This window comes from Dendrobates tinctorius, unplaced genomic scaffold (genome assembly GCF_039654945.1).
Source record: "Dendrobates tinctorius isolate UK_male_01 unplaced genomic scaffold, ASM3965494v1 ptg000071l, whole genome shotgun sequence".
Taxonomy (NCBI): domain Eukaryota; kingdom Metazoa; phylum Chordata; class Amphibia; order Anura; family Dendrobatidae; genus Dendrobates; species Dendrobates tinctorius.
The window spans coordinates 3,899,743-3,910,305 of record NW_027361739.1 but is presented as its reverse complement, the minus strand read 5'-3'; positions in this window follow the sequence as shown (position 1 = coordinate 3,910,305).

Below are 10,563 nucleotides of genomic sequence, written 5' to 3'. Positions count from 1 at the left end.
GCAAGAAATAAAAACAATTATTGAATTGCTCTGTTTTGTTCATTTTATGTTTGAACAATCTAAGTAAAAAAGTGATAAAAGAAATATTACATGCCCCAAAATGGCCCCACAAAAATCTGCAACTCGCCCCGCAAAAAAATAAGCCCTCATACAGCTGTATTCACCAAAAAATAAAAAAGTTATAGCTCTGAGAGTATGGTGAGGAAAAAAACTACTTTTTATAAAAAAAAAAAACATTTAGGGTATGTGCACACATTGCGGATTGCTGTGTGGATCCGCAGTAGATTTGACCCTGCACATCCGCTGCAGATCCACCAGAGAATAAAGTACAATGTTATCCTATGGAAAAAAAAAACACTGTGCACATGCTGCGGAAGAATCCGCGCGAAAACACAGCGGTTTATTTTCCAAAGCATGTCAATTCCTTGTGCGGATTCCGCAGCATTTTTACACCCATTTTATTATAGGAATCTGCAGATGTAAAAACGCAGGCCAAATCTACATAAAATCCGCTATAAATCCGCAGTAAAACCGCAGGAAAAACGCACGGATTTTGACCTGTGGGTTCTGCCAAAAATAGCAGAGTCTGCGCGGAAAAATCCGCACAGCAATCCGCAACGTGTGCACATACCCCTACTGTGTGATAGCAACAAAACATAAAACAAACACCAATATAAATCTGGTATCGCTGTAATAGCACCGACCTGAAGAATAAATCCGCCTTATCACTTATACTGTACGGTGAACCTCATCGAGGTTACCATATGTCACTGAGGCTGCGTTCCCAGCAGGGCCCCTGAACTGCCGTGACCTCCAGAGCTCAGCGCTGCACCGTGAGACCTTTTCTCACGGTGCTAGTGGTGATCTCATTGAGGTCACCGCAGTTTACAGTGAGGCCCGCTCTCACTGCAGCAATTCATTCTCTCCTGCTCTTCAGCATGAGCGATAGCCTCCGGTCACCGCTCATAATGATGAGCAAAAGTCATACGTGCCAGCTTTTCTCAGGCACCAGTACATGTGTAATGAGGTGGCGGAGGACCTCTGTGCTCCCTCTCAACTTCCTGTGTGGTCCCCCCATGCATTCTATGTAAAAATGTGTTATACACTACTATGTACTACTGTTGGTCATGTGTATACTGTATATGCCATGTAATCTCATTGATCTGCCTTACATTAATGTGTTATATTTATATTGTTCTATGGTGTAAGTTCCCTTTAATTGCCTTTGTCTCGATAATGTCAATTGCTGCCTATAGTTATGTTAGGGACAGTTAATGGTTAACTTTGTGGGCTGGGTCAGCAGCCAAGGGAGCAGAAAGCTCCTGCCTCCTGTCAGAAGCCCAGGCATGTTCCCCTGGGTAGCCTTGTGGCTGCAGCTGGGGCATTGCCAGATTACCAGGAGGGAGAGGATCTGCTGCTCTGGGCCAAAGGACATAACGGAGCATTGCCAGACTACCAGGAGGGAGGAAATCTGCTGCCCGAGACTAAGGACTAAAGGATCACAACATGGGACCCAGGACTTTGGATGGGCCCCAGCTGAAGGGACTATAATATAAGCGTCCAGATTCCAGCAAGTGGACTGATTGCCTGATCTCGGCTACCGTGGCTATTGTGGGTACGGCCGTGGATAGTGTCAGGGAAAGAGCAGGAAGCCAGTGTTGTGTCTTCTTTTCTACTACCTCTTCCTACTTCTTTACTAATGCAAAGAATAAAATAAAATTATCCCTGTTGCATCACAGCATGTCTGTGTAGTGTATCTTTAAGTAACTTGGCCATAACTACCCTCAAACCAAAGAATCTAGATGAACTCTGGGAGGCATGTAAGACTGCATTCTTTGCTATTCCTGATGACTTCATTAATAAATTATATGAATAATTGTTGAACCGCATGGATGCAGTCCTTCAAGCTCATGGAAGTCACACAAAATATTAAATATGACCCTAAAAGCACCACAACTTCATTCACCAATGTTATGCAACATATATTTGTATTTTAAGTTAATTGTTTGAATATCACATTACTTTCTGTGGGCGACAAAACTTTTGTCATGCCAAAATCTGACCATTCTGTGTCCATTAAATGATCAATATTTCTGCATTGATGGCAATTTATTTTCTTAACCTAAACCACATTTCGGAGGGTTTCATTTTTCAAAAGAGTAATTTATACAACCAATGGATGAATTTAACGTCAGGTTATAAGCTTTTATTTACATGGATAAGCGACATACCTTCTGTCAGGGAGTGTATGACATTATGTAGCATATTTCAGATGGGTTTGTCCTTTTGCCGCCTCAAACATCTCGTTTTCGACGTACAGTACTAAAAGCAGAAACAAGGCTTCCACGTAAATGCAACATGTATAATTTTCTAAGTCTAATATTAGCAGAGTGACACGAGGTGGTCGATGATCCGTTAGCAGTGCAACCTTGCTGGCATATGCTGTCGTAGCCCAGCGTGCCGCCCGCTTGGCGTAGGAGGGGAAGGGACACGTGTAATAAGAGTTTAGAGCATCTGTGAATTGTATAGACATGTTATAAGGGTTTCATGCTTCAGATATTCCTCCCACAATCCATACACTCTCTGAGATCTCTTTAACCCCTGTTATCTCATGAGGGAAGAATGTGAGGGAGTTGGGTCGCCCTCCCAGGGCTGTGGGGTACTCGGTACCCGGCCGATATCAGCGGGATGTGTTACAGCAGCAGTGACCCGGTCCGTGGCCCTGGGCACCCAAGTAATAGGGAGATTGAATGGTGGAATGTAGTTAATTGAATAGTTCGTGACGCCACCTGTGGTGTTCGGCAAGTGAGATGTTAAGCCGACGCTGCATGCAGATCCTCTGGGACTGATGGTATGGTGCAGCAAAGATGTTAAAGCTCCCCACAGGTGAAGCTGTAGTCCTAGGGCAGTGTAGATGTGATTGCCACAGGGATGTAGCGGTGCCGGAAGGGTAGGAAGCAGAAAAAGACACAGCGGGGTGCAGTTTCTGTACCTTTACTTTGGCAAATGCAGTCCAGGGTCCTGATTACAGATGGTACCAGAGCAGGCTAGCCTGGAAGCAACTCAGGGATTCTCTCTCAGCAGATGGGCTGTGCAGTCTCCTTCCTAGCGCTGATTTGAGTGAAGTACTCCTAGTACTGAGTTTCACTGGAGTTCCTCCTAATTCTCTCTCAGAATTCCTCGTATGGCAGACAGCTGTAGCCGCTATTCCACTCTTGGCTCACTCCGTGCTGTTGTGCCTCCGAGTCTTAGATGGGGGTAGTGCATTTACAGCCTCCTACTCCTCTGGTGTCTGTTGCAGGACCATTAGTATTCATACAACGGTGGAGACCAGGCTCCAGTTCATGCGCTCTCACTGGAGATGAGCCTTTCCTCTCTGCTCGATCTCGCGCTTCTTCCCCACGTCTGCACACTTCACCCTCCTCACACTAACTAACCACTCCTTCCTCTTAGCCCTCAGAGAGCACTCCTCCCCTTAATTCCGGTTCCGAGTCCCCCTTGCTGGCCTGGAGTGGAACTGTGTTGCATGTATAGGTTAACTGCGAGAGAGACCCTTCGCTGCTTCCAAGCCTGGCATTACCCTCCCTGGAGGAAGACAAAGCCACTGTGGTGGCCATACTCCTGGGGGCGCCACAGAAACCTCTGTGCAGAAAGAGAATAGTATTGGTTGAGGGTCTTGAGGGTTGAGGGTTAAAAGATACCATCATACTTTTATGTTCATTAGAGATGAGCAGCAAATCAATTCGATGCAAATTAAATTTGTGTTTAATTTTTAGGAATCCTTTGAACCTGGCAAATTTGTACAATTTTCAATTCGATGAATTGCCGAAAATGCTTACCACCATTTTACACAATGCAGAGAATGGCATCAGCATGGGAAGGATGTAGTCCACATAGACATAACCGGCCAGGTTGCAGCAAACTCTGTCTGTGTCTCCCTCTGCTTTTTTTCTCACTACCCTCCTTCTTCCTCTTCCCACTTCCTATAGACTTCAATAGCCAACTGTATTATGATCCTACATCAAGCAGTCAGTCAGTCAGGTGATTTGTCATTGAGACTAGAAATGATTGAATAAATTTAAGAATTTAATTCTATGGCTCAGTAGTAAGCACTGCAGCCTTGCAGCGCTGTGCTCCTGGGTTCAAATCCCACCAAGGACAACATCTGCAAGGAGTTTGCATTTTCTCTCCATTTTTGCGTGGGTTTCCTCCGGGTTCTCTGGTTTCCTTTCACCCTCCAAAGACATACTGATAGGGAAATTAAATTGTGAACCTTATTGGGGACAGTGTTGATAATGTCTGCAAAACACTGCAGAATATGAAAACGCTAAAAAAGCAATGCACAATAATAATGCTTAAACTTTACAATATAGCCCTCAATATAGTATAATGCATCCCATTCTCCTCCATGTTGTATAATGCATCTCCCATAGTCTTCCATATAGTTTAATGCACTACCCATAGTATAATGCACCCCATAGTCCTTCATATAGAATAATGCAGTCCCTATAGTCCTCCATACAGTATAATGCACTCCCCATTGTCATCCATACAGTATAATGCACCCCATAGTCCTCCACACAGTATAATGCACCCCACAGTCCTCCCTATAGTATAGTGCACCCCATAGTCCTCGATAGAGTATAATGCAGCCCCCATATAGTACATACAGTAAAATGCATGCCTCATAGTCCTCAGTAGAGTATAATTCAGCCCCAAAGGGTATAATACAGCCCCATAAAGTACATATAGTATAATACCGCCCCATAGTCCTCAGTAGAGTTTAATGCAGCCACGTAGAGTATAATGCAGCCCCAGAGTATAATGCATCCCCCATATAGTATAATGCAGCCCTATAGAGCACACATAGTATAATGTAGCCCCAATAGTCCTCAATAGAGTATAATGCAGCACCATAAAGTATAATGCAGCCCCATTTAGTAAATATAACATAATGCACAGCCCACAGTCCTTGATAGAGTATAATGCAGCCCCAAAGAGTATAATGCAGGCCCATAGAGTACATATAGTATAATACAGCCCCAATAGTCCTTGATAAAGTATAAAGCAGCCCCATGGAGTATAATGCAGCCCCCATATAGTATAATGCAGCCCCATTGTGTACATATAGCATAATGAAGCTTCCATAGTCCTTGATAGAGTATAATGCAGCCTCATAGAATAAAATGCAGCTCCATAGAGTATAATGAAACTCCATATAGTATAATGCAGCCCCACAGAGTACACATAGTATAATGCAGACCCATAGTCCTGCAGTTTTATGGCCAGCACATACTCACTGACTTAAAAAAAATACAATGCTCACCTCTCCCCATTCCTTTGCTGCTCCGGTCTCCTCAGCAGCTACACTGTCCGGTGTAGCATGGTGCGTGAAGAAATGACATCATCACGCTCGCTGGATCAGACACAGAGGAGGAATGATTGGAGACGGAGTGTCACCTGACACTCTCCCCTCCATTATTGCTTTCAACTGTATCAGCATCTATGATGATGATACACTTGCGTGAGTAATGCGGGGGGGACTGGAGTTGGGCACTCCAACCCACGTGGTAGTGACTACATGGTGTGCCGCTATTATCGGCATGCCGCTGGCTGGGGGCCCCTTGGGGAGTGGGGGCCCTAGGCAAATGCCTAGTTTGCCTGCCGTTAATGCCCACCCTGCTTATAGTTGTTTCTATAGTTGATTCTTCTCTGACTGAATCTTTTCTTTCATTTTGTCTCCATCTTGTTCAAATACCATGATGAATTTTCACATTCGCAGCTCATCTCTGCAGATCTCATCTTCTCCGGTCTTCTGCAGAAGGTGCCCTTTAATGCTGAGCTTTTATGCCTTGGAGTGTTTGAAATGTGTTGCCGCATACCTATTGTGTGAACTATCTTTTGCCATGAAATTTTAATATTTTCTAAATAAACATTTTGGATTTTAAAGAAGCTGGAACGCTATTTTCTTCTCATCTATTGAATGTGTGACCACACAAGTTCTGTCCTTCAGCAAGCCACATGCCGCTGCAGGTGAGCTGGTTTTTCTCTTTTGTAGTTATTAAAATTCCCTCTGCATTAAAATATCAGTCTCTACTATTCCCTAAATAAGTCTCCTATAATATATGGCCTCCACACTGTCTGCCATTATCAGCTATAACGGCCGCGCACAATCTGCCCTTATGAATCATGGCCTACAGCATGGCTGTCCCCTCTCTAATTTTCCCTTACACTCTCTATATCTCCACACTGCTTTCCCGCCATGCTATCTTCTCTCCATACTGTGCCATTTCACACTGTCCTTTCTCCACATCCATTCTGTGCCCTCATACTGCCCACCACGTAGTCCTCTCCAAACTGTACCCCACACATTGTTCCCCTTCCCCTACATGGTATGATGGTGACCACAGCCGTCCATACAGTGTGTTATCCACATCAGCCCCTCAATATACACTATGATGTCCCCCACAGTCACCTATAAAGTATTATTCCTGCACAGTTCCCTATACAAAGATGCCCCCCACATATCCTATAAAGTGTGATGTCCACACAGCCCAGGTATTATATCCCCCACAGCTCCCTGTATAATGTTTCTAACAGTCTCTGATATAATATGATGTCCTCCACAACTCCTCTTGTGATAGCTCTCGCAACCAGCTCGACTTAGGTCCTCATACCAAGTCCCTCATATATTCCCATAGCCAGCTCCTTTTATGTCCCCCATAGCCAGCCCCTCATATATCACCCTTAGTCAGCCCTTGTATGTCCTCCATAGCCAGCCCCTCATAGGTCCCCCATAGCCTCTCTTGTAATAGCTCCAGCAGCCAGCCCGACTTATGTCCCTCCACAGCCATCCTGTCTTATGTTCCCACACAGCCAGCTAATATGTCCCCCAAAGCAAAGCCCCTCATATGTCCCTCATCATCAGCCCCTCATATGTCCCCCATAGCCAGCCCCTAATATGTCCCCCATAGCCAGCTCCTCATATGTGCCCCATAGCCAGCCCTTCATATGTGCCCCATAGCCAGCCCTTCATATGTCCCCCTTATATGTCACCCATACCAGCCCCTAATATGTCCCCCATAGCCAGGTCCTCATATGTGCCCCATAGCCAGCCCTTCATATGTCCCCCTTATATGTCACCCATACCAGCCCCTCATATGTTCCCCATAGCCAGTCCCTGATATGTCCCCCATTCATTGGCAAACTATCAGGGGAAAAAACAAACTCATACTCACCTAATTCAGGCACTGAAGTGGCCTGCGTTCTGCTGGAGATCCCGGCAGGGGAGAGAGCTGATTTCAGCTCCTCTGCTCCTGTCCCAGGTGGTCCGGCTCTGACATCAGTTATATTAGTTTCTGACAGACATGAATACAATAGAGTGTAGGGTGGGAATGACGGCTGGGCGCAAGACAGAGAGCTGTGGTTGGTGTCAGTGACTAACATCGCTCACCTCCGTACCTGTGCCCCGGTCATCACTCTGCTAAACGTCTGCGGCCGGAAGACAATGCTGGGCGTCCGCAGACATTCGGCCATGTCACTTTTTTTCTCCCCAAAGTGAGTTCCCCCTTGGGGAGGCAGGAAGCAGTGCCCTAGGCGGGTGCCCGGGCCCTGCTGGAGGGTATATTATTCATATACATCAAGGATGTTTAGGCTGCACAGACTAACTGAAAATTGAAAGCAGTAAAGAAAGGTCATGAAGATAAAATACAAAGAAGCTAGATACTTATAAGAAACCAGTCAGGCATTTCATGCTACCGAAGCCAAATCCAGCATGAAATACTGACAGTCTCCCTCATTACAGAAGTAAAAAATGCAGCAGCATTTTACAGAAAACAGCTTGGGAAAAAATGAATCCGGTGCAATATTTTTAAAGGTAGAACATTTAAAGCCCAAAAACAGTGACAAAACTGCGCCATAAAAAATATAGAAATATTAGAAATTGAAACATCAGGCAGTTACTGGGCAAAAAAATTGATAACATCTCTTTAACCACATTAGGCATTGACCATATCCGACATGACATTCAGTGCCTTGAAAAAGTATTCATAATCCATGAATGTTTCTTATTACATTATACCCACAAACTTAAATGTATTTTATTGGGATTTTAGGTAATATACCACCACAAAGTAACAATATGTGTAAGTTGTAAAGGAAATGACACATGATTTTCTACATATTTTAAAAATATGAATCTGATAATTGTGACATGCATTTGCATTCAAGTCAATACTTTGTAGGACCACGCTTTGCTCTAATTACTACTGCAAGTCTTATGGGGTATGTCTCCACTAGCTTTGTACATATAGAGGCTGAAATTTTTGCCCAGCTCAGTGACATCTGAAGGAGCAGCAATTTCCAAGTCTTGCCACAGATTCTCAATGGGATTTAGGTCTAAACTGTGACTGGGCCATTCACACACATGCATATCGGTTAGTCTAAACCAGGGATGTCAAACTCAAATACAGAGCACCAAAATTAATTGCTTGGACAAAGTCACGGGCCAACCTTGATATTTATTAAGAAAAGTCTACATTTGATTAAGTTTTTACTTACCATCAAATATGACGATGAAATTTTCATACCGAAACAAATGCAAAGGGATTATCCCACGAACAGCTCTCCACATGCACGGTATGATGACCCTACTGTACACTCCCCCGTCAACCCACCTGGCAAGGTATGGTGACCCCAACACTGTAGGATTCCCCAACTGTAATCCCCACACAGCCCTGCTGACAGTATAATGGCCCCCACATAGTACTTCATGCAAAATAACGGTCCCCACATAGTGCCCCATACAGTATAATGGCCCCACATAGTGCTCCATACAGTATAATGGCCCCCACACAGTGTTTCATACAGTATAGTGACTCTGACCTAGTGCTCCATTCAGTACAGTGGTCACACATAGTGCTCCATACAGTATAATGGCTCCCACACACTGTTTCATACAGTATAGTGGCTCTGACCTAATGCTCCATTCAGTACAGTGGTCACACATAGTGCTCCATACAGTATACTGGGCCCAACATAGTGCTTTATATAGAATAATTGGCCCCACACAGTGCTCCATACAGTATAATGGCCCCACATACTGCTCCATATTTTATAATGGCCCCCACATAGTGCTTCATACAGTATAGTGGTCACACATAGCGCTCCTTACAGTATAATGGGCCCAACATAGTGCTCCATAGTTTAATTGGCACCACACAGTGCTCTATACAGTATAATGACCCCCACATAATGCGCTATATGGTACAATGGGCCCCACATAAAAAATAATTAAATGCTCACCTCTCCTAGTTCCCCCCGCTGCTTCAGTCTCTGCAGCACATCTTCTGATGCTCTGTACTGCTAAGCACTGTAATGACGCCAGATGCAGAGAGAGAATGACGGTGGAGGGATCATGCCAAATATACTCACTCTGCGGGCCAGAGTTAGACATGCGTGATATAAACCATTCCATTGTAGCTCTGGCAGTAGGTTTAAGGTCGTCCTGCTGGAAAGTGTACCCAGCCCAAATCTAATGTCTTTTACAGACTCTAACAGGTTTTCCTTCAGAATAGCTTTGTATTTAGGTCCATACATCTTCCCATCAACTCTGACCAGCTTCCCTGTCCATGTTGGAGAAAAGCATCCTTACAGCATGATGCAGCCACCACCATGTTTGACTATGGGGATTGTGTTTTCAGAGTGATGAGCAGAGTTAGTTTTCCGCCACACATAGCCTTTTTAATTTAACCCAAAAAGTTCTACTTTGGTCTCATTTGATCAAAGCACATTTTTCCATATGCTAGCTGTATCCGCTCACACTTGCATATAAAACGGACAAGGGCAATCTGAAAATAAATTGAACTGCACTCAAACCAATGTTATTCAATGAGACAGTGCAGATTTGCTTATTTTTTCTCAGCTGTATTTGGCATGAGGAAAAAAATCACAACATGCTATGATTTCACTCTGAAATCGGGCATAAAGCATAGGAAACTATAAATGACCCTGTAAAAGATTAACAGCAGCTGAGTAAAAAAACGAATTGCATACGGACGGGACAGCACACAGATGACAAGTGAGAAAAAAAATCGTCATACTCTCCTGAATGGGACCGATTTTTTATATGTACATAAGAGTGAGTGATCGTATAAAGTATAGCGTGGCACTACTACAGGGTGCACAAGTAGGTTACCCAGACCAAAGTGAATAATAAAGTAACTTGGCACTCAACTGAATGATCCTTTCAAATGAGGTCTTTATTTATGCAGTCTCAGAGACGTTTCGGCCTGCAATTGGCCTTCGTCAGTCTTTAGACTGCTGTCAATTACGAGATTAAGGACAGAAAATTGTGTGGATTCCTATTATGAGACAGTGGTTTAGATACCATTATATTCTCCAATTGTCTCAAGGACGTATTGTGCTCTGGTAAATCAAGAAGTAATTGATGCTGGTAATGGAGATTGACTCCCTGGAAAATAAGGCTTTATGCCTGTGAGGAATATATGCCTGTTAATGCTTTATCGGACTAGTACTGAAGACTCAAAGTTCATATAAGGCGTG